The sequence below is a fragment of the Babylonia areolata genome, chromosome 8 (assembly GCF_041734735.1).
Source record: "Babylonia areolata isolate BAREFJ2019XMU chromosome 8, ASM4173473v1, whole genome shotgun sequence".
Classification (NCBI taxonomy): Eukaryota; Metazoa; Mollusca; class Gastropoda; order Neogastropoda; family Buccinidae; genus Babylonia; species Babylonia areolata.
The window spans coordinates 16,742,898-16,768,306 of NC_134883.1; the positions used below are offsets into that span (position 1 = coordinate 16,742,898).

At 43.4% G+C, this 25,409-nt stretch overlaps 1 protein-coding gene across 4 annotated transcripts in view; it reads right to left on the minus strand.

The window, feature by feature from the left end:
- LOC143285063 (guanylate cyclase soluble subunit beta-2-like) overlaps positions 1 to 25,409 on the minus strand; it is a 92,170-nt gene that overhangs the window by 49,321 nt on the left and 17,440 nt on the right. The gene's annotated exons all lie outside the window — the stretch shown is intronic.

Here is a 25,409-nt window from a genome sequence, read left to right on the forward strand (position 1 = left end):
CTCCCTGACAGACGTATGCATGGAAACGAACTGCTGACTGACTGGAACCGCTCAGTATGCATGGATCTGGCTCCATGAATATACCGTCAGCACGGAGAGCTGGGAGAAATCAGCTCTAAATCGCTGCCGCACAGTGGTTTCCATGTCCTCCACTTTTTACGCACATTACTCATATGTGTTAGGGTAGGTTACCTAGGAGGGGGTCAACTTGATAGTCCCCGTGTCGGGGAGTATCGACACTGGGGAGTACTGGGGAGTATCAACACTGGGGAGTATCGACACTGGGAAGTACTGGGAGTATCGACACTGGGGAGTACTGGGAGTATCGACACTGAGAAGTACTGGGAGTATCGATACTGGAGTACTGGGGAGTATCGACACTGGGGAGTACTGGGAGTATCGACAATGGGAAGTACTGGGAGTATCGACACTGGAGTACTGGGGAGTATCGACACTGGGAAGTACTAGGAGTATCGACACTGGGGAGTATCGGCACTGGAGTACTGGGGAGTATCGGCACTGGGAAGTACTGGGAGTATCGACACTGGGAAGTACTAGGAGTATCGACACTGGGGAGTATCGGCACTGGAGTACTGGGGAGTATCGGCACTGGGAAGTACTGGGAGTATCGACACTGGGAAGTACTGGGAGTATCGACACTGGAAAGTACTGGGGAGTATCGACACTGGGGAGTACTGGGAGTATCGACACTGGGGAGTATCGACACTGGGAAGTACTGGGGAGTATCGACACTGGGAAGTACTGGGAGTATCGACACTGGGGAGTATCGGCACTGGAGTACTGGGGAGTATCGACACTGGGAAGTACTGGGAGTATCGACACTGGGAAGTACTGGGGAGTATCGACACTGGGGAGTACTGGGAGTATCGACACTGGGGAGTATCGACACTGGGGAATACTGGGAGTATCGACACTGGGGAGTATCGACACTGGAAAGTACTGGGGAGTATCGACACTGGGGAGTACTGGGAGTATCGACACTGGGAAGTACTGGGGAGTATCGACACTGGGGAGTACTGGGAGTATCGACACTGTGGGATACTGGGAGTATCGACACTGGGGAGTATCTAGGATGGGAGAGAAACATAATGAAACATAAAGGCTTTGTTCAATGGCTGACATGTTCAAATGGAGATCTATCAAGTGTCCTTTTTAAAAAAAAAAATCAGTTCTGGACTCAAATGAGCATATTTCTGGTTTCACAACGTAACCGCTTTGCAGTGACGCCTTTGCACCTTTGCAGCCTCTTCTGTCACGAGTACCATAACTGAAGGGGGCAGGGCGAAAAACCAGGAGTTGGAGCATTTTTTTAAGATAACAAAAGATGAGGGAACATTATATAAGATAAGAATAATTCAATTATCTCACAAAGAGAAACTGCATCAAGTGTGGCGAGACAGAAGTGCGCAACCACCAAACACACACAAACACACACACACGAAAACACCACGAGCTTGATTTTAAACAGGGGCAAAAAACATAAACAATGGAAACGTTTTTCATACAAAAGAGTTTCAGACATTCACTTTAAAACATTGTTATCATTAATGATTGTGGTTATCATAAACATAAACAGAGATGTTTTCTCCACAGGACAGCTGCCATGGTGATGACACACCTGACTGCACACCGAACACTAAGCCACAGCAAAACAACGCCGGGCCTCGTGCCATACCATGATACATGCAGCAAGCTAACAGAGCCTCCACAGGCTAACATAGCCTCCACATAGCCACTACAGGGTAACATAGCTACTACAGCTAACAGAGCCTCCACAGGCTAACATAGCCTCCACATAGCCACTACAGGGTAACATAGCCTCCACAGGGTAACATAGCCTCCACATAGCCACCACAGGCTGACATAGCCTCCACATATCCACCACAGGGTAACATAGCCTCCACAGGGTGACATAGCCTCCATAGGGTGATGTGACATAGCCTCCACAGGGTGACATAGCCTCCACAGGGTGAGATAGCCTCCACATAGCATCCACGCGGTGACATGGCCTCTACAGGGTGAAATAGCCTCCACATAGCCTCCACAGGGTGACACAGCCTCCACAAGGTGACATAGCCTCCACATAGCCTCCACAAGATGACATAGCCTCCACAAGGTGACATAGCTACCACAGGGGGATATAGCCTCCACAGGGTGACATAGCCTTTACATAGCCTCCACAGGGTGACATAGCCTCCATAGGGTGACATAGCCTCCACGCAGCCTCCATAGGGTGACACAGCCTCCACGCAGCCTCCATAGGGTGACATAGCCTCCACAGGGTGACATAGCCTCCACATAGCCTCCATAGGGTGACATAGCCTCCACATAGCCTCCTCTGGGCGACATAGCCTCCACAGGGCGACATAGCCTCCACAGGGTGACATAGCCTCCACATAGCCTCCACTGGGTGACATAGCCTCCACATTGCCTCCACAGGGTGACACAGCCTCCACAGGGTGACACAGCCTCAACAGGATGACATAGCCTCCACAGGGTGACACAGCCTCCACAGGCAAACATCTCCTTCTCTTTAGAACCTAGTGGACCGCAAAGTCTGAGAACCGTTTAGTAGGGCTAAGCCCAATTCAATGAATATGTCTATCAATCAATCAATCAATCTATCTATCTATCTATACTGGCCACACTCACCAGTGGTTTCTCCTCTTCCACTACAATCTGAGTGGTGGTCAGGACGCTAGTCATTCGGACGAGAAGATATACCGTAGTCCCGCGCGTATCAAGCACTTTATGCATGTAAAATAACCTGTGGCAACAAAAGGGTTGTCCCTGGCAAAAATATATAAAAGAAAAATCCGCTTTGAATTAACAGGAAAACAGATATACTTGCGTGCAGAAAAGAAAATGTGAAGAAAGACAACAAACAAACCGGTGGCGCTGCAGTGTCGATGTACACTCCCTACAGACAGCAGCCCGAATTCCACACAGAGAAATCTGTTGTAACGAAAGAGTAATACAATATGATATAATACAACACAATACAACACAACACAAACATTACAGCACAACACAATACAGCACAACACAATACAACACAGTACAACGATTTCAACAGAGAAAGCTGTTGTCAGTACACAAGACAAGAATGTTCATTTCAGGAAACCCAAAAGGGAGCACATGAAAATGTTACACATTTCATGTAACTAAAACAAATATAAATCACATCTGGTATTCTGCTCATAGATTTTTACAATTGCCACACCAACTGTTTGGTTCACTAAAACATACGTTTTTGAGGAAGACAAAAATAAGAAGAAAAAAGTCACATACAAGAGATACAGCCTTGTACAGTATAATGTGCATGGTGAGTTCAGCAAACACAGCCGTTGTGTCGGTTAAATTACCCACGCAGTGTACAGCCAAGATCACACCAGACTGGCCTCCAGCCTTCTGGGGCCAGGCGCCAGCTGCATTGCTTGGTTCTAACTTTTTGACAGTTACACGTGACTAAATGCCTACGTTGACCGAACTACACCATTGGTCAGTCAGTTCCATACTACACACAGTTAGCAGCCGGTTACGACCATACTAGGTTCTTCCGTCCGAGCAATGCAACTGGCTCCAGGACCCGACACCGCCATACTGATGACGTCACCACCTATCTAACGTTACATCAGTTGTAAAGGGGGGTGCATGCAGGGACTGACTCTTGGTTCCCGGGAGGCGGGAAGAGGACTGTCAGACATGGCATCGACACCACAGGATTAATCAAGGAACCAGGACAAGGTTCTCACTTCTTCCTCGGCTCCCCGTTGACTGACGTCATGGCCTGAGGGACATGTGTGTTGGAGGGTGTATGTGGAGGGAGGGGATGGGATGGGTGGGGAGGGTGACTTATTTCTCTTCTGACTGTTCGCAGTCAAGCAGTTCCAGAGTGCAACAGCCAAAAGAATCTGCAACAATCGTAAAACCTTTCCGTGGCGTTGGCTAAGCTTTCGCCAAAATGTGAATCCACAGAATTAAGATGGATATAATTATTTCCACGAAATCCGTGTTAAAAAAAAAAGCAACAATCAACCACTCGACTCAAAGTTACACAAGGTGAAAATAAACCATCATATGTCCAAATTCTGCGTGGAATGGAACCTCTGTGAGCCAATGTTCTTTGATATCGAACAGATACACACCATTTTTCATGTCCCATGTACATGAAGCAGAATGACATTTGCAACATGCCAGCGTGATTGCTACTGTTGGTATCAAAGTTGTTCATTGCAAGCCTATTCCTGATACTACTTTGTCTTGATTGTGTGTGTGTGTGTGTGTGTGTGTGTGTGTGTGTGTGTGTGTGTGTGTGTGTGTTCGTTGTTTACTTTGTTTATTCGTTGTTTGTTTAGTTTTATTGTTTTATTTCTTTTCTGTACTTTCTTTAAATGAACTGAAGTAGTATAATATAAAACAATAAACCCGCTTTTCCACAAAGAAGAAACTCTCAGTTTAAAGCCAACAGCCGAATGTAAATAATGAAAACCCTTTCAACGGCGCTTTTCTAAAACTCCAGAGGACTGCGGAAGGTGGAACAGACAGTCACCCCAACACACCCATCAATATTTCACAGGTCAGGCACTGAACGCCACGGAATGGGCTGACCTCCCAAAGCCCGTGTCCTCTCCACATCAGTGGAGTTAAATACCTGTCATCTTCCCTGCTCTCCACAAAGCGGCCAGGCCTGCACGTGATCATTGTTCACGACTCCCTGTGCTCCTGATGGCTGCCGTGAAGGAGGGTCGTTATCAGTGGTTACCCCGGCCCGCGGGGCAGTCAGTCGGTCAGCCATCAGAACAGAACAATCACCCCCACCACCCTCACCAAACACCACCAGTCACAGCAATCACCATCAGTGGCCAGCGATGTGAGAACATCAGCTGTGGAAATGTCGGGCTCCGTCTCTGTACAATTACATGTGGCGTATCATAGTCTTCACCAGTGAGCAGAACATGCTTTTATGACAACGACAAAAACATTCAGTTCCCATCTCCTGGGTGCAGCAGTAACAACTACGTGGTAGAAGGTAACGTACCCGATGTCAGCTCCCGTCAGAGGACAATAACAGAGATGTCGGATTAAAAGGCAAAAAATCCGAAGTGACTGGATATGGACGCAGAACAGGGACAGACATCCTCCAAGACACAGACCACAAAATGGACCATCAAAACACCTAGACCACAAAACTGACTTCACAACACCCAGGCCACAGAATGGACCATCAAAACACACAGACCACAAAATGGACTTTAACAACACCCAGACCACAAATGGACCTTCACAACACCCAGACCTCAAAATAGACCATCAAAACACACAGACCACAAATGGGCCTTCACAACACCCAGACCACAAAACTGACTTCACAACACCCAGACCACAAATGGACCATCACAACACCCAGACCACAAATGGGCCTTCACAACACCCAGACCACAAAATGGACCATCAAAACACACAGACCACAAAATGGACCATCAAAACACACAGACCACAAATGGACTGATAATGCAGCTAAAAGGGGAGCACAAGATTCAGAAAAATCGACAAAAATACATGTCCGTCTTTCGTAAAAGAGGCATACACTGAGAAAAATCGGCATGGAGTCGATTTCATAACCGATGGAAGGAAAAGTTTTTAAAACATAATGGGACATTATTCCCCGATAATATTATTAAAGAAAAGATACCGAACCCATCAGCTTGCTATACAAGATTAACCTCTACTTTCTTCCGTAGAAAACTTTATGCGCTGAAGACAAAGTATAGTGAAAATGTTACATGCACCTGTGGTAAGCAGTTCAGCTTGCATCATTCTTTATTTCACAGTCAGCAAATACATACCTTCTTGCCCAAGTATTTCAAAGAGAATAATAACACTGCAGATGATTTTTTTTAAAGCTTTTTGACGAGGTTCTTATGGTCGAACATTCAAGGGCATTAGTTCATAGCCCTATTTCTACATTCCTTTAATGTACTTCAGAATTGTGTCAGTGGTTTCTGATTATCATCATTATTGAATTGTTACTGTTAAATGTAATTGTATGTTAGTTATTAATTTGTTGGTAGTTTTCTACCTTTTCGGTTTTCCTCTTCACTCTCCACCCCATCCCCCCTTTTTAATCGTCTTATATCACTGATAGTTAAAAGACGCTTAACTAAAGCACACACACACACACACACACACACACACACACACACACACACACACACACACACACAAAATCAAATTACGGTGCTTACACACACACACACACACGTATACACACACTCACACACGTATACACGCGCGCACACACACACACACACACACACACAATCAAATCAAATTAAATCAAATTATGGTGCTTTGAGCCTCGCCGACCACTAAGGCCATCCTAAGGCTATCGCCACGTAGCAACTACTTCAATTCAAGGGTAAAAAAAGTACAATAACTTAAATAAATGATTCACTGCAGGGATACATACAGTGCTGGAGGGATAACGGGAAGGGTGAAGCATGCAGGGATACATACAGTGCTGGGAGGGATAACGGGGAGGGTGCAGCCTGCAGGGATACAGTGCTGGGAGGGATAACGGGGAGGGTGAAGCCTGCAGGGATACAGTGCTGGGAGGGATAACGGGGAGGGTGGAGCCTACAGGGATACAGTGCTGGGAGGGGTAACGGGGGAGGGTGAAACCTGCAGGGATACAGTGCTGGGAGGGATAACGGGGAGGGTGAAGCCTGCAGGGATACAGTGCTGGGAGGGATAACGGGGAGGGTGGAGCCTACAGGGATACAGTGCTGGGAGGGATAACGGGGAGGGTGAAGCCTGCAGGGATACAGTGCTGGGAGGGATAACGGGGAGGGTGGAGCCTACAGGGATACAGTGCTGGGAGGGATAACGGGGAGGGTGAAGCCTGCAGGGATACAGTGCTGGAAGAGATAACGGGGAGGGTGAAGCCTGCAGGGATACAGTGCTGGGAGGGATAACGGGGAGGGTGAAGCCTGCAGGGATACAGTGCTGGGAGGGATAACGGGGAGGGTGAAGCCTGCAGGGATACAGTGCTGGGAGGGATAACGGGGAGGGTGAAACCTGCAGGGATACAGTGCTGGGAGGGGTAACGGGGAGGGTGAAGCCTACAGGGATACAGTGCTGGGAGGGGTAACGGGGGAGGGTGAAGCCTGCAGGGATACAGTGCTGGGAGGGATAACGGGGAGGGTGAAGCCTACAGGGATACAGTGCTGGGAGGGGTAACGGGGAGGGTGAAACCTGCAGGGATACAGTGCTGGGAGGGGTAACGGAGGAGAGTGAAACCTGTAGGGATACAGTGCTGGGAGGGGTAACGGGGAGGGAGGGGAGGGACAGGCACTTTGATTCCTTCCTGTTTGCTGATTGACAAGTCCTCTAACACAATGACCCACACTCCGGTACTCATGATTAATGACTAATGTGTGGGTCAACAAGATGAGCCACCATTTTCTTTTATTGGCTGCTTGATGGAGTCATACACATTCCTCCCCCCCCCCCCCCCCCCCCCCCCCCCCCCCCCCCCCTCTCTCTCTCCCTTTTCCGTCTTTATCAAAACATGAACGCCAAAAAATCGATTAGCTTCAGCATTGATGCTGCTACGCAATTCGCTCAGTTATGTCAAGAATGGAGACACGCGCATTAATCCCGTGTATTGAACTGTCGCAGAAACAACGCATGATGCATATCTTTTCCACAGGCAAGTGAAAGCCGGGGGGAAAAAAACTGCCGCGCACGGCGACAAGGAGGAGGATTGGAAGAAGGCCAACCCTTCCGGCGGGGCTCCGTGAGGGCACGGGGCTACATACATCAAAACTGCATTCCTCCAACAACAGCTCATGACAACAAAATCTATAAAATAAATATATACGTTAACATGACGACATGTCTTTTTCATGAATGTCTACATGGGTCAGTCCATGTTATCTGGAGTTGATCCTGCATGGCAGGCCACATCAATGACTGGGAAATAGTTGTGCATGGCTGACATGAAACAGTGTGTGTGTGTGCATTTCATCACTTTCCCCGAGATCGCGATCAAATCCTATTAAAAACGGATGATAAAAAGAAGCGAAAAGTCAAACAAAAAAAACCATGATGTGCAGACATTTCTCCCAGTGTCTGACATACAGTGGCTATAGCTATGCATACGTGTGTGTCTCCAACAATTTTTTTTTCAGAATCGTATTTTCATATCCAAACAAAAATCATACATATGTAATGTAAATATGTTTTCTGTTGTCTCGGACGACAGTATGATAGTACGATAAAAACATTTGTCTTACTGACTCCCCCCCCTCCCCGTTCATGTTCTGCGGCCCTATCCAGTATCAGGGAAATCTCGTGGTTTCTCCAGACATCACACTATCCGTCACATCTTGCTTCATGTCCCAATGCTGACCAATAATTTTTTTTTTTTAAAGATCCCTCGGAACAGAATACCGATCAGGATCATCACCCAGCCCCACAAGACTGGTTCCCGGCCCGGAGCACACACTTGTACTACAGCGTAGAAACCCCCTTCACAACTGGGTGTGTTCTGCCACGTAAACAAGGCAACGGGAATGAAACCTTAGCATGGTGGAGCTCCTCAATTTATTTGATTTGATATGGACACATATATAGCGCCTAACCTCGGTCGGAGACCACGCTCCAAGCGCTTTAAAAACCCGGGGTCATTTGCACAACAGACTGCCTACCTGGGTAGAGCCGACTGACGGCTGTCATTGGGTGCTTATCATTCGTTTCCCGTGTCATTCAATCAGATTTCAGGCACGCACACATACACGCTCAGACAGACATATAACATCTTCCGTGTATGACCGTTTTGCTTACCTACCCTGCCATGTAGGCAGTCACACTCCGTTTTCGGAGGTGTGCATGCTGGGTATGTTTTTGTTTCCATAACCCACCGAATGCTGACATGGATTACAGGATCTTTAACGTGCGTATATGATCTTCTGCGTGCGTATACAACCGAATGGGGTTCAGGCACTAGCAGGTCCGCACATATGTTGACTTGGGAAATCAGAAAAATCTCCACCCTTTAACCACTCGGCTATTGCGCTCGTCAATTATTTCTACCCATCACATACAATCTGCATCCCCCAGGACCTCGCAACATGTACTGAATGTGTTGTTTCCCCAAGCCCTCCCAGCACAGACATCAGAAGCTCCGTGTTCGGCCGCCACTTTCTCCAGTGGTGTGGAAAATATCTCAGGTGCTTTCAACTACCTGTACACTACGTGTGCGTGATGGCGGGAGGGGCACATTGCACATCCGTCGAGCTGCAGGCCCGCCCACGTGCTCTGCCCATCCTCACAGCACAACATCCATTGGCCAGGCACCTCTCACGTGGCACACAGCAGCACAACAACTACCTAGATGTCACAATTTCTTTCATACAGTGCCATCACATACACCACCTTCGTGACACAAAGCAGCACAACAGCCAGCAACGGAACACTACTTCTCCATGTGGTGCCATCACATGCACTGTTGGTGAGCTGAAGAAATGTCAATATTTTTCAACCTTTTTCTGGAGAGAGAGAGAGAGAGAGAGAGAGAGAGAGAGAGAGGAGGTAGGGAGGGAGGGAGAATTGGAACTGGAATTTATTCATTAATGCCAAAGCCCCGTATGAAGGAGTATGAACATAACCTTTTTTTTTTTTTTTTTTTTTTTTTTTTTAGCAAGGAAGAAAATAGTATATATATGCCAGAATATAAACATAAAAACATAAGTGCCGAATTGGATACAACATAAGCAGTGATTATCAATATTACACAGTATAACAGTAATACTACGTCATCAGTCGTGAGCTAACAATTTCTCTTCTTTTGAATGTTTAGTATAAGAATACAGCAAAATTGTTTATTACAAGTTCATTTCTAACAGCCAGAAGTAATGAAAGTTTAAAGTCACTAGGGATTTTATAGTGCTTGGCTGGTATAAACTGAAATCTAAGATCATCAAGGGCAGGACAACAGAGTACAAAAGGAACTTCAGTCTCAGTGGCATTTCTGCTTAAAGGGCATTTCATCATATTCACATTGTGTTCTTTGTATCTGAAACCACGTACAGCAATATCAGAAATTCCAAATCGAAATCTTGTTAGCATATACCTTATGTAACTATTTGATCAATCATAAGGTAAGGTTCTATGTTAGGACTGGTTGTAAATTTTCTGTACTCTAAGAATCTATCGCTATCATTAATGTGACTTTTCCACTTTTGCCAACCACAATCGAAAAATCTTTGTTTAAACAACTTTATAAAAGAGTGAACACAACCCACCCCCTGATTTCCCATACGAAAAAGAAACCATACGTCACTAGTGTATCACGAACCTTCAAAGCCTAGTTTGTTTTTCCTTTGTTAGCTGAACCTAAAAGCATTTTATAGGCCTTGAAAGGTAGTCTGTGTTCTTCCATTCGTGTCAGTTTCAACCAATATCGAATAACAGATATGCCTGAGTTAATAGTTTATGGAAACCTGTTTAATTCGCCATAAATAAGATCGTTTGGTGTTTGTGTGCCGACTCCTGGGTTTTTTGTTGTTTTTTTTTCAAAAAGAATAGATGAACACTCTCTACTGCAGCAGAGGCTTTATCCAAACCCCATAGTTCTGCACCATAAAGCAGAATGGGCTGCACCTGGGCATCAAACAATTTCAATAATATATTTATAGAATTACATTTTAATTTATACACCTTTCACATAATACTAAACGCGTCTCTTTTACCCCTGCTAGCCAAATCCTGACATGCATAGCTGAAACTCAGTTTGGTAGAGAACAATATTCCAAAGTAACGATATGAATTTACAACTGATATCTAAAAACTACAATGCTACTCTTATCCAATAAACTTTAAGTTGTAGCTGAGATGCGGCGTTGTCAAGATTATTTAACTGTGTCTGTAAGCCAATCACAATTTCTGATAGTAACGCAGTCATCAGCAAACAAAAGAATAAACAATTGAATCATAACTTATATTTGCACCATGACTTTCTTTATGGATTATCTCTTGAGCTAACTCATTAATGAACAGAGAGAAAAGAACAGGGCTACACACATCACCTTGTTTTACGCCATTAGTACAGTTGATATAACATGTGAATCGTGTTCCAAGCCTAATCCTAGCCTTAACAATACTGTATATACTTTTTATACATCGAAATAATTTTCCTTTAACACCATTTTTCAACAATATTGGCCAAAAGTTTTCGAGATAGAGAATCGAACGCCTTCTCAAAATCTATAAAAGCAGCATACAATTTTCTATCGGGTATGAATTGATTTTGAATAAATGCAAATAGTGTGAACATATGATCAACTGTGGAATAATTCTTTTTGAATCCTGCCTGGTATTCTCCTGTTATATTATTCTGATCTATCCATTCTTGAAGTCTCGGATTTATAATAGAACTAAAAAGCTTACTATTTATGTCAGACAACGAAATACCTCAATAATTATTTGGATCATTATAATATTGCCTTTTTTAATTAAGGAAGAATAATAGATTCTTGCCAGCTGTCACGGTATTCACCGACCACACCATCTGGTCCTGCTGCCTTGCCACATTTTAACTTTTTAATAGAAATCATCACTTCCTCTTTGGATATAGGACGATTCAATACGTAACAATAATCAAACTCATCAACAACATAATCAGCATCACATTCATTCATATTGAATACAGCATTATGATTGTCACTATCTGAAGACATATTCACATTTTCATCAGAAATGTTTTCTTTTTCAAGGACTCTCTTAAAATGATGAAACCATTCTTCCAAAGATATCTCAGAAACATGAAATTTCGTTTTACTAGGGACATTTCTCATATTTTTCCAGAATTCCCTTTGATTGTGTACAGAAAGAATAAGCCTGTCAAAAACTGCATTATTATACTGTTTTCTTTTTCTGTTGACTAAATGTCTGTATTGTCTCATCGCTTTACAAAACTCACTCCTATGCTCTTTCTTCTTCGATTTACTAACATTTCTAAACAGTCTCCTGACAGATCGTCTAGTGGCTCTACATTCATCATCAAACCATGGGTCTGTTTTCCTCTGATGTGCAAAAGACCTCTTTATGATACATTCACATTGTTTCTTTAAACAATTATTAAATACACTGAGAGCGTGATTTATTAACTGAAGGGGATAAGCCTATGATTCTTCTGTTTCTGAGGACTTCATATTATCATGGTATATGTGTGCATGTTCAGTGTTCCAGACAAACTTTTTTCGAGTTGTTGAATCTTTATTTTTAAAGCTGAATGTCACGAAGGCAATTGGCCCCGAAAATATCTGCGGAAGATAACTGAAAACATGTGCTTCCCAGTTGTGTGACGTGTTCTGTAAAATTTTCAACTGGTCTCTAAAGGACTGCTCTGTCCGCAGCATATGGAAAAAAATCTACTATCTGTCCTATCCCCAAGAAAAAAGAACCCAGCCGCAATAAATGATTACCGTCCTGTAGCCCTGACTTCAATAGTGATGAAATGCTTTGAAAAAAAAAAGTTCTCCGCCATCTTCTTTCTTTCACTGAACAGCAGCTAGACTTTCTTTAGTTTGCTTATAAAGCACACAGAAGTACTGATGATGCTATCCTAACTCTCCTTCATAATGCTTTCCTTCATTTGAATAACACGGGATCTTTTGTTCATATCCTTTTTGTTGACTTCTCTTCTGCTTTTAACGCAATATAACCTCATCTCCTTGCCCTCAAACTGCTAGGCTTGGATGTTGATCCGAAGCTTACTCTTTGGATAGCAAGTTTTCTTCTCAAAAGAACTCAGTCCGTCCGCTTTCATTCTGCCCACTCTTCTCTAAACTCTACTTCTACTGGCGCACCCCAAGGTACAGTGCTGTCCCCTGTTCTATTTACACTGTACACAAATGACTGCAGAGGCACGGAGGAAACTCCTGTCATAAAATATTCTGATGATTCAGCTATTGAAGATCTGACTCTGATGCTATTTATTTCAGTGAAATTAAAAAGTTCTGTTCTTGGTGTGAGGAAAACTATCTGGATCTCAACGTATTGAAAACAAAAGAAATGTTAATAGATTTTCGGAAAGACCCCTTGCCTGTAGCTAACCTTGTTATTGATGGTCAAACAGTGGAGAGGGTCAATGAATATAGATATTTAGGGACCATCATAGACAATAAGCTAACTTTTGACAGAAATGTTGATTCTATTCATAAGAAATGTCAATCTAGAATTTTTTGTTTACAGAAGCTTAGAAATGTTGGTATAAATTCAACTATTCTTCAAAGTTATTATCGATGTTGTATCGAGTCCGTGCTCACAGTTTCATTTATGTGCTGGTATTGAAGTTTGGGAGTGAGGAGTAAGCGTGTTTTGAACGATGTCATGAGTGTATGCAGTAAAATTGTGGGAGTGAAACAAGCTAGTATGCAAAAGCTGTATGAAAGTTGAGTGGTTAAAAAAGCAGGCAGATAGCAACTGACGACATCCATATTTTAGCAACGTATTATGAGCTATTGCCATCAGGACGACGCTACAGAACTTTTAAGTTGAAATCCAGAGCTCTGAAGACTTCTATTCCACGTTAAATCCACCTTTTAAATTCTTGAGAACTCTGTGTGTGTGTGTGTGTGTGTGTGTGTGTGTGTGTGTGTGTGTGCGCGCGCGTGCGCGCGCGCGCGCGCGTGCCCGCACTCTCATGTGAGACGTGTGAAAGTCCGTGCATGATAGGTTGTACCTTTTCTAGTTGTGTGTGTGTGTGTGTGTGTGTGTGTGTGTGTGTGTGTGTGAGTGTGAGTGTGTGTGTTTACTGAGCTTAAAAACGTGACAATTGGTTATTATGAATGTGCAATATGTAGGATGAATAATGTGCAATATGCAGAATGAATGTACAATGGAATATATCTAATGCTAACGTCCATATTCTAAATATATTTCTGTTAATAATTACGATGTAATAATTAATTGCAATGTTTTAAAAGCGAACATGTGAAACGCTTTTATTTGAGAACGTATGTTTATTTCTCTTGTTTAATCAAGTAAACCGCGTGTGTGGGGTGGGTGGGGGGTGGGTGAGTGCGGGTGTGTGCTGATTATCTGGTTGTGGTTTTCCACAATTTATCTTTATTCTTATCTCATCTGTCTATTATAATCAATGTGCAATATAGTCGGCTATGCTTATAATTGTATTCAAAATAAAGTTTCTTAATTCTTTCTGTTTTTACATTAAGAATACCAGTTATTGCCTGCAGTGTGTGGATGTATGTATGTATGAAACGGTGTATGTGATATTTTTTACATTTGTGTCTTCGTAATATTCGTAAAAGCTGTTGCTGACTTTTACAGTTATGGTCCCCATGTTGTTTACTTGTCTGTGTTGTGATAATGCACCTGACCAAATTTCTCCAGTTGGAGATAATAAAGTTATTCTTATTCTTACATTATCCTTATAATTCGATTTATTTTTTGAAAGAAAATATAACTCTAAAGGCTGATGATCTGACTCTATTCTCTCAGCCACATTAAGATGACAAGTTGTTTGTATTTCATTAAATAAATCTTCAGACAACAGAAAATAATTATTCACACTACAACCTGAGTCAGAGATGTATGTGTAGCGACCCTGTAGGTTAGAATAAATAAACCATATGAAACACACATGTTCAAAATCAATTTACCATACGAGTTAAGTTCAGTCTTTTGATTGTCTTATCAGATGAAAATTGCCATTGTCTTTTGAAAAGGAGACACTGTCAAATTGGGTATTTAATAAAGGAAAATTGCTTGATGTTTTCCCATTCAGGTTCCCACATATGATTACATCGGATATATCTTCAGTCATTAATAATTCAGCTAACACATCTTCAACACACATTGTCCCTCTGTCAGTTCCAAAGTTGGCATAATATGAAGAATTCATAGGAGGAACATACACACAAATATATAAATCATACTGTTTTCGAAGCCAAACAACTGTTTGTCAAGTAAAAAACAAAAGATATCTGCGTCGCATGCAAGTTCTTTGACAAAGGGGACAAACACACTTCTTTCCAAACGTGACTTCTCCGCCTGGCTGAACAACGCTCACCCCAAGAGTACAGAGAGTAAGAGAGAGAGAGAGAGAGATAGCGAGGGGGATGGAGGAGCGAGACCCAGAGGGAGAGGGACAGGGAGAGAGTGAGAGACAGAGAGGAGAGAGAGAGGGAGAGACCAAGAGAAAGAAAGAAAGAGACAGAAAACGAGACAGACAGACTGACCGACAGACAGACAGCGGCACACAGAGAGAAGTGCATGCGTGCGGAGGTGGGGTGGGGGTGGGGGAAGTCATTTCATGCGGTCAAAGAGGGGTAAACACCCATCACGGCCAGCACACTGCCGTGTGTTCCCTTCCTTTTGCACGTGATTCCTACATGGAAGGGAGACCAATCTCGCGGCCCAACGCTTCAATATTGGATTCAAGTCATTGTCAGACATTGATTAAAAGCCACTGGATACACGTACCTCGAAAGCACCTTTCTAGCGACTGGATTTATGCGCCTGGAAAGCACATCTCTCTCTCTCTCTCTCTCCCTCTCTCTCCTTTTGTTGTTTTGTGAATATTTTTTTTATTTCATTTCTCTTTGCCCGGCATGTTTATTCAACTTTCCTTATTAAAAAAAAAAAAGTTCGTTCGTTCATCCTCTCTCTCTCTCTCTCTCTCTATCCGGCTAAATGCGCACTGGGTTTTCAGCGCTACGAAGCCATCGAAAGAATGCCAACAAACATAAGCAAAACGATTAACAGAGATGTAACAAAACTGTCACTGTAAAATGTGGTTCACTATTTTCCCATTCATATCGATGCAAGGTTTATCATGTGCAGGTGCAAACGTGTTGATTTTATCTGATGTTTCATCTGATGGTCAATACCCCAAATAAAGTCCACGGAACCAGAAACAAGACCTGACAACTGAACAACACTGACATGAAACAACAGTTAACAACAGAAGGTAAAATGCCAGTTGTCACTGACCTCAAACAGTTGTCACTGACATCAAAGAACAGTTGTCACTGACCTCAAACAGTTGTCACTGATATCAAAGAACAGTTGTCACTGACATCAAAGAACAGTTGTCACTGATATCAAACAGTTGTCACTGATATCAAAGAACAGTTGTCACTGACATCAAACATCAGAAATCAGACAACAGACAACAATAGGAGGTACAACGCCAGTTGTCACTGACATCAAACATTTGTCACTCACATCAAAGAACAGCTGTCAGTGACACCAAACAACGATACGTACAACACCAGTTGTCAAAGGTATCAAATTTTGGGGAGGAAGGTGGCAGAATGGAAATGACGCTCATCTGCCATTACAGAGTCCCTGCAGGTCTGGGTTCGAATCCCTCTCTTGCCCTTCCTCCTGAGTTTGACTGGAAAATTGAACTGAGCGTCCAGTCATTCGGATGAGAAGATAAACCGAGGTCCCGTGTGCAGCACGCACTTGGCGCACTGAAAGAGACGCCTGATGAGCTGTTCACCGAGGAGGGAGCTCTGTTCAGTGCTAATCAGGGTCCATGTGTCGGGCACAACCACGCCCATGGCAACCCATCACTCGTCCGTCCGTTCTCCCCATACCCCTTTCCTTAGCATTCCATCTGTCTCCATCTGCCAACTCAGGCCCGGCTGACCAGATGGGATCAGTGTGCGCACAGTGTACCACACCTCAAACGACAGTCATCTGCTCGTTTTAATCAATTCAGTCCGTTTCAGATCAATTCAATCACTTCTCAAACTACTAATTAAACACAGAATCACGTAGATTTCTTATGATTTTGCCACACACCAATAGCAAATAAGAGTCAAAACCTTCGGTCACTCGAACATAATTGCTATGAAGTTTACAAAATGATAATCTGTTGAAATAAAAAGACAGAAAATCACCGCGGTTTAGTCACTTTTGACAGACCGGAAAGCACGGTGTTATTTGGGAAGGTTTCGGTATTTGTTATATCAAAAACCTTTCCTCTTTGCGGTTGATTGATCAGCTGCACTGGGATACACGGGCTGGAATTAAAGGGGCTGCATACTGCAAGGCTGACAGGGACCTGACGAATACTAGACAGAAATTGGGTTCCACAAGGATTGCAATGCCTTTGGTCTGTACGCAAATGAAGACTGTTTGCGAACAAAATCAAGAACTCAAAAAACTGCCTGTTTGTTATAAAGGACCAGTGATACAGGGTTGTTCTTCCCGTCTCCCCACCCCCCATCTCACATTTCGATGGGAACTATGCCAAAGAAGAGCCCTGATCCTCAACAGTGTTAGGTATGAGGAGGACGTGTCGTGGTCATGTCGCTGGCCTCTCCTGCCTCCACAGGACAGGCAGTCTGCACCCCCCACCCCCGCACCTCCCCCCACTACCTCCTTCCACCGCCGCCTCACCCACTGTGCCTGTCTGTTTCCGCGGCATCCCTATCCCAGGCTGTTGACTTGTTCTAATACTGATGTCAACTCACGGCTGACTGGGTCACCTCATGTCCCCGTCTGTCCTCTTTATACTGCTGCTGTAAAAACACGGCTGAGGTAGGTAGGTAGGTAGGTAGGTAGGTATGTACGTGTTTGGTTTGTGTGTGTGTGTGTGTGTGTGTGTGTGTGTGCATGCATTGTATGTATGCATGTATGTATAAAAATGGTTTGCCACCCTGGATGCTGAAAGGTTCATAATTTTCAGGACAACCCACCACCATCTCCACAACGTAATTTTTACGATAATCCATCGCTGTCAAAACAAGGTTCATAATTTTCAGGACAACCCACCACCATCTCCACAACGGAATTTTTACGATAATCCATCGCTGTCAAAACAGAGACTGACACACGAGAAAGCACTCTTTTCTCCCCTTCATAGACATCACACACACAAACACACACACACACACACACTTTACTCCCCTTCACAGACATCACACACACTTTTCTGCCCTTCAGATACATTACGCACATTTTCCTCCATTCACAGACATCACACACACACACTTTTCTCCCTTCAAAGACATGACACACACTTTTCTCCCCTTCACAGACATCGCGCACACACTTTTCTCCCATTCACAGACATCGCGCACACACTTTTCTCCCATTCACAGACGTCACACACACTTTTCTCCCGTTCACAGATATCGCGCACACACTTTTCTACCATTCACAGACATCACACACACTCTTTCCCCCCATTCACAGACATCGCGCACACACTTTTCTCCCATTCACAGACATCGCGCACACACTTTTCTCCCATTCACAGACGTCACACACACTTTTCTCCCATTCACAGACGCCACACACACTTACACACACTCTTTTCTCCCCTTGACACACACACACACACTTCAAACACACACACTAAGTTGACAAAATCCCCGCAGCGACTTCGTTTTTTCAAATATTAACATCAAAGACAGGAAGTGTCTCTAATTGTGTTCTGTGTTTTTGATAGTGTTGTTGTTTTTGACATGAAAGAGAAAATGTATAAAGGAAGTTCCTGTCTTCTGTCCCGCTTTTTGTTTGTTCTCAATGGAATACACTGAATACAAGATGATTGGAGGCAAACCTCACGATTCTTTTCACTGACGGATCTGACGGTTTGCTGACTGATTTTAAAATATCATTTCCACTGGCTGAACGGCAGATTTTTTTTAAAAGTCATGTTTAACGAATGGTGGAATTTCAGTTTATTACAGACTATAGTTAAACGGTAATCTTGCATTCTTTGTGAGATCCCCCTGCTCTTCCTGTCTCAAGACTGACCATTCCAGGTGACAAAATATATCCTGGGGATACTCCCGAGTGTACCGCAAAAGCGACACGACAGCCAACATACCACCACAACAATGGTGCTATCATTACATCCTTTTTTTCTCAACTGTCAGCGCTCTAGGTAAGGTCACAGATATATTTAATAATCTGAAGAACGACTGAAACTCGACATTAAAAAAACATCGTCCGATTGTTTCTATTCTCAATAATGATGATATGTTGAAATCAGCACAACAGGAGACAGAATTCTCTTACCATGTCTTGCGCTTGGAAACGCATATAAACGTCATCATGGCACAGGACAAACTGTTTCTGTGGTCATCAAAAGTAAGTTGCCGGAGGCGGGATGGAGTGGGCAGAGAATTCCTGTTTTAACTCAATGAATTATCACGGTGTTCCGAGTCATACGATGCTCACGTCAAATCATGCTTACAGACGGAATGACGTCATAACTTCGTCTTCCCGACTTTGAAGGAAATGGAATTCGTGCATGACTGTGGCAGTGGTGAATGAAAGATGTATGAGAGCTTATAGTATGCAGCTGACAAAAAGATTTGTGTTCTAAGAGGTGATCGACATTATACACATAGATTCCACTAATTACTTTATACTATTGCTATCACGGTCTTCTTTTGAAAGTATTTCTTAGTAAGCGTAAGCATAATAAAAAAAAAAAAAGAAAAGAAAAGAGTACAAACAGAAGAGAAGGCTACGTAGCACGAATGAACTTGCAATATGCCAGCATGTCTTCCGATTTTCTGAACACATGGATAATATATAAGCCGATGTTCTTGGAGTAGTTTTGTTCTTCAACTCGGCTACCTTACAAATGATTGTGACTTTTTATGGTGGTTGATACGGCCCTTTACACACACACACACACACACACACACACATATATATATATATATATATATATATATATATATATATATATATACACATACTTAAGGTCCAACAGTGTATTTCCCACACGAAAATTGTGTATTGTAACTGCCGTGTGTGTATGTCAACCCATTACAGTGCAATTCAGTTCATCTCATAAGAACGCTGGATTCCCCCCTCCCCATTCTCCTCCATCCCATACATTTATATATTCACACCCCACCCCCATTTTCCTCCTACATATATCAATGTCTTAATTATGTGTATGTTCTGTTTTTTCTCGAAAACTATAAAATAGGCAAATGAATGTAATTGCTTACTGCAATGTAAGTTTACATTGAATAAAAATTTTTTGTTGTTGTTTTTCTTAATGGGCCACATTTAACCTAAAGTGTCAGTTACCTAAAACTTTACTTAAAAGACTTTTTTTTTTGGCTGCCCCATCATCTGCACTGTTTCAGTAGCATTACTCCCACGCCGCTCATTTAGATTCCCCCATACACAGCCACACCTGGGTTAGTCCGTCACAGTTCCAGCGTCGGCAGTCCGCAGGGAACCATCGATGTTAGGTCGCCAGGAGGCCACACACCAGAGGAGACCCAGCACTGCTGCTGAGTCACTTCGGTGGTGTTCAGTGGTGCCTGTTCTGATTTAACGTACTCAGGACACCACCTACTAAGCCCCCTACTAACGACAATAATGGCTTAGTCGCGGAGCCAGACTGAGTAAGCGTCCCTCCAAGAGTGGAGACCGCCACCACGTCCCTCAGACAACAGTCCCCCATGAATCTGCCGACACTGAAGACATTGACAGGACTCACCCCAAGCACGGAAGTGGAGGGGTATCGAAAATGAGGTCACCACGAGAGCAGGGCATGAGAGGCCACAGGCTTTGTGATACTGTTTTGTTTATACTGATGATGATAAAGGAGGAGGACGATGACGATGTTGCTATGGAGGTCCATTTTGGTTTAGGACTGCGTGACGAGGCTGTACTCGACGCTTCCTGTCATAATGATATCCCGGCGCTAACCAGGCCCGAGAGATAAAGACACTTGCAGTGTTGGTCAGGTAATTAGAGGAACACACCCAAAGACGCATCCTTGAAGTGGATGACAGTCGACTGTGTGGTCCCAGTCTCCCCATTTAAGCCCACAGAACACTGAACTCTGGATAGGAGCCGGCCGCTGGCCGAAAAACTCACCTCTTAGTTAAAAGACTTTTCAAAATCTATGTTCCGCTTATACATTTGCACAGTGCACACAGGTTTAATGCATGGACAATTCAGAACAGTAATCTGCTGCTTGTCATATGAATCTATCGCTGAAAGAAGTGCCTCAAAGTGTGATCCCGGAGTCTAGATTTATCACGGAAGTCATGCCACGGTTGATCATTGTTATCTTTTTCGTCGTCTTCTAGATTGCTGCTGCTCATTGTTTTCATTTCGTCTTCCTCCAGATTGTTGCTGATGATTGTTTTCTTTTTCGTCTTCCTCCAGATTGCTGCTGATGATTGTTTTCTTTTTCGTCTTCCTCCAGATTGTTGCTGATGATTGTTTTCTTTTTCGTCTTCCTCCAGATTGTTGCTGATGATTGTTTTCTTTTTCGTCTTCCTCTAGATTGCTGCTGATGATTGTTTTCTTTTTCGTCTTCCTCTAGATTGCTGCTGCTGATTGTTTTCGTTTTCGTCTCCCCCTAGATTGCTGAAAATGATTGTTTTCTTTTCGTCTCTCCCTAGATTGTTGCTAATGATTGTTTCCATTTTGGTCTTCCCCAGGATTGCTGATGATGATTGTTTTCTTTTCGTCTCCCCCTAGATTATTGCTAATGATTTTTCCATTCCATCTTCCCGAAGATTGTTGCTGATGATCAGATTTATCGCAACAGCTTCCCAGTCCACTCCTATTCTCCCTTTCCCCGCCCCCTTCCCATCCCCCTCCTTTCACGTTTAAGGGAGCCGGGGGATTGGGGTGGGGGAGGGGGGGGGGAGCAGAGGAGAGGGGAGAGGGCGGTGGGGAGCGGGCCGTGAATCAATGACGTCTCGGATAAATCCGCGGGGTGCATTGGAACAAACTGGGTTAACCAAGGAAATGGCTTCATCCTCCGCCCCTCGACATCCCTCGCAAAACGGCTCACGTGCTCACTATGGTGCAGTGCGCGCGCGCGCGTGTGTGTGTGTGTGGGCGTGTGTGTGTTTGTGTGATAGTATGTGCGTGCGTCCGAGTAAACCTTTGTGTGCGCGCACGCGCTTGTAAAGGAGGGATGCATCAGAGGATAATGTCGCTGTTTGTCAAGGCTTTTCCGGAATGATGGTTTTTTTTAAATTTGTTAAATGCTTCATTTGGGTTCAGCGTCTCCTATCTCCCATTTCCCCCTCCCTCCCTCTGAACCAGGGGAGAGAGAGGGCAGGCGCACTGTTTCCACCACCCCCCTTCCCACCCCCCTGTGCTGTGTGCTGTCGTGCTGCTCTTCGGTTGGTCAGAGGGTTTGCATCACCCCAGAATTAAAAAAGAAAGAAAAGAAACAAAGAGAGAGAGGGGGGGGGGGACTGGGGGGGTGAGAGGGAGAGATAGAGGGATGAGTGATTGAGACAGAGAAAGAGACAGACGGATTGATTTTTTAAAATTTCTTTAATTTTTTTTTATATAGGTCTTTTGGTTTAATTTTCCAAGGACTTTTCCCGAGTCAGTGACTGGCAGTTTTAGCAATACCCTACAACACACCGACAATAAAGCGAACACAGCCCAAATGCGTGGCAAAATGCTTTAAAGAGAAAAAGGAAGGTGGAAAACTTGACCAAGTTAACATCTGAAAAACTAGACCTTATATAGAAGAAAAACTCTCTCTCTCTCTCTCTCTCTCACACACACACACACACACACACACACACACACACACAGATTAATGACTGTCAATGTACTTCACACACACACACACACCCGCCCCGATCAATCCCTATACCGGGTGAACATGTGTCACCACTGCTGTGTCTGTTGTGATACACAAAGTTGGCAATGATACCCAGCACCCACAGACAGCATAACACATTACAGGGATCCCCTGCTCCAATAATCTCCGATCCCCTGCTCCAATAATCTCTTTCCAAAAGAACAGTGTTTGTTGTGTGGGTTTGTAATAATATTGGTGACAATACTGTACACTGTACTTTGAGACAGGCACAATGACAACCATGGAATGTGTCAGGAGCTGAAATAATTTTTTTCTATATAAAAACAACAAAATTCCCATAACTGGGACAATGAAACAAACAAACAAAAACACAAAAAAGAGAGAAAAAAGCCAGAAATCCATCTGTTCGCACCATTGTGGGAATGACATGACATACATGAACAAAGCTCAGTGCAGAGAAACTACAATTCAAGTCTACTGACAGGCTCCGACTAATCAGTATGAAGTGTCATGAAGTAAATGAGCTGGCGCCGTCTGTTGCCAGGCTGCTGGTACAATATATAAAAGATTTAATTTATATATATCTTTAAGTATATACACAAGCTATTGGTCCAACTTCAATAACGTTTTTATACTGGTATACAAAGTCAAACATTCCACAAAATGCACAATATGATCCAGAAGATAACAAGAGCAACCTGACTAATACAAAAAGCGAATCACCACGTGGATGCATCTTGGTCAACAAGTGGTATGAATCTGGGTTCCCCGTGTATTCAGTCCCTTCACAGCCACCTGGAGCCAGTTGCATTGCTTGGTTCTAACTTTTTGACAGTTACACGTGACTAAACTGATGCATACGTTGACCGAACTACGCCATTGGTCAGTTCCATACTAAGCACAGTTAGCAGCGGGTTACGACCATACTAGGCTCTTCCGTCCAAGCAATGCAACTGGCTCCTGGTGAGCAGGTCACAGACCTGATGACACATAACACTATACTACGAGTCATACCCTGCTAACACATAACACTGACATTAGTGACAAATAGAAACAGTGTCCAAACACACACCACTGACAAATGGAAACATATGAGTGTCCCAACACAAAAGACACAAATGGAAATAAGTGTCCTAAAACACAACACTGTGACAAACGAAAACACACCACTGTCCTCGCTAACACAACATTGTGACAAATGGAAACTGTCCTAACACACAACGCTGTGACAAGTGAAAACACACTACCGTCCAAACACACAACACTGACAAACGGAAACGCGCTACCCTGCCAACATACAACCCTGATAGGTGGACACATACAGTGTTGCTAACACACAATACAGTGACAAACAGAAACAAGTGTCCTTACAAACAACATTGTGACAAATAGAAACAATGTCCTAACACACAACACTTATTCACGGAAACACACAAGTGTCAAAATTAAAACAAAATGAATAACAACAGGTGGTAACACTGCACTGTGAATGAAGAAGTAAACAGTACAGATAAACAATGAAACACACACACGCGCGCACACACACACACACACACACACACACACACACACAAGCCTTCCTGCAATGTCGGACGCACACAAGCTGTTGGCAATATTCTCCAGAGATGAAGAGAGGCGTAGTGAGAGGTTCCCCTGATAGAATACTCAAGGGAAAGGAAAAGAAATGATCATGGATGGAAAGAGCATCAGAGAATGGATGCACACTTGACATAAAAACTAAAAGGCAATATTCTCACATTCTTACATTAAGAATACTAGTTATTACCTGCAGTGTGTGGATGTACGTATGAAACGGTGAATGTGATATATATATATATATATATATATATATATATATATAGAGAGAGAGAGAGAGAGAGAGAGAGAGATATATAGATATATAGATATATATAGATAGATATATATATATACATTTGTATCTTCGTAATATTCGTAAAAGCTGTTGTTGACTTTTACACTTATGGTCCTCATGTTGTTTACTTGTCTATGTTGTGATAATGCACCTGACCAAATTTCTCCAGTTGGAGATAATAAAGTTATTCTTATCTTATCTTATCTTATCATCAACTGTCAACATGATTTGATTCAACCAATTAGTAAACCACTGAAGTTTTGCTCCCCTCCTTCCCTTTTCGCCCCCCACCCCCACCCACCATACACTACTCATGAAGACTCCAAGCAGATGTCAAAACAAAACAAAGCTCAGTCGTCTTTCCCTATTACCCCACTCATCCACAGTCACTACAGTCACAGTCCTACACATACACACTGTTTGGATTAGCTAATGATAACAACCGTCTCACCTATTCCATTTGACAATGTGAGCCTCCTTTCTCAGAGCTTCTTAAACTCAGATCCCCAAACTCTGGTGAAGATCACACTATCTACTTACCATTATGTTTTACATTATCAGATCTTTGTTGTTTCATATCTTGATTGTGGACAAACACAGCATATACACACCTATCTCTGCTGTTGAAAACAAAACCGGAAGTCCAAATCCCTCCCCCCCCCCCAGCCCCCCCCCCCCCCGAACCCCCTTCAGATGACTGACCCCAAGATGCTGTGAGCAACAGAAATGTATCTACTTTTAAAACAGTTAGGTAAATTATTTGCATATACTGCCTTCCCTCCTTTTTAACTCTGACTTGCCATGGCATTGTCTTGTGAATACTGCCTTCGTAAGAAATCATCACCAAAGCATTTCTTTTAAAACATACATACCTCATCTTCATTCTCAACCTGCTGTCTGCAACAC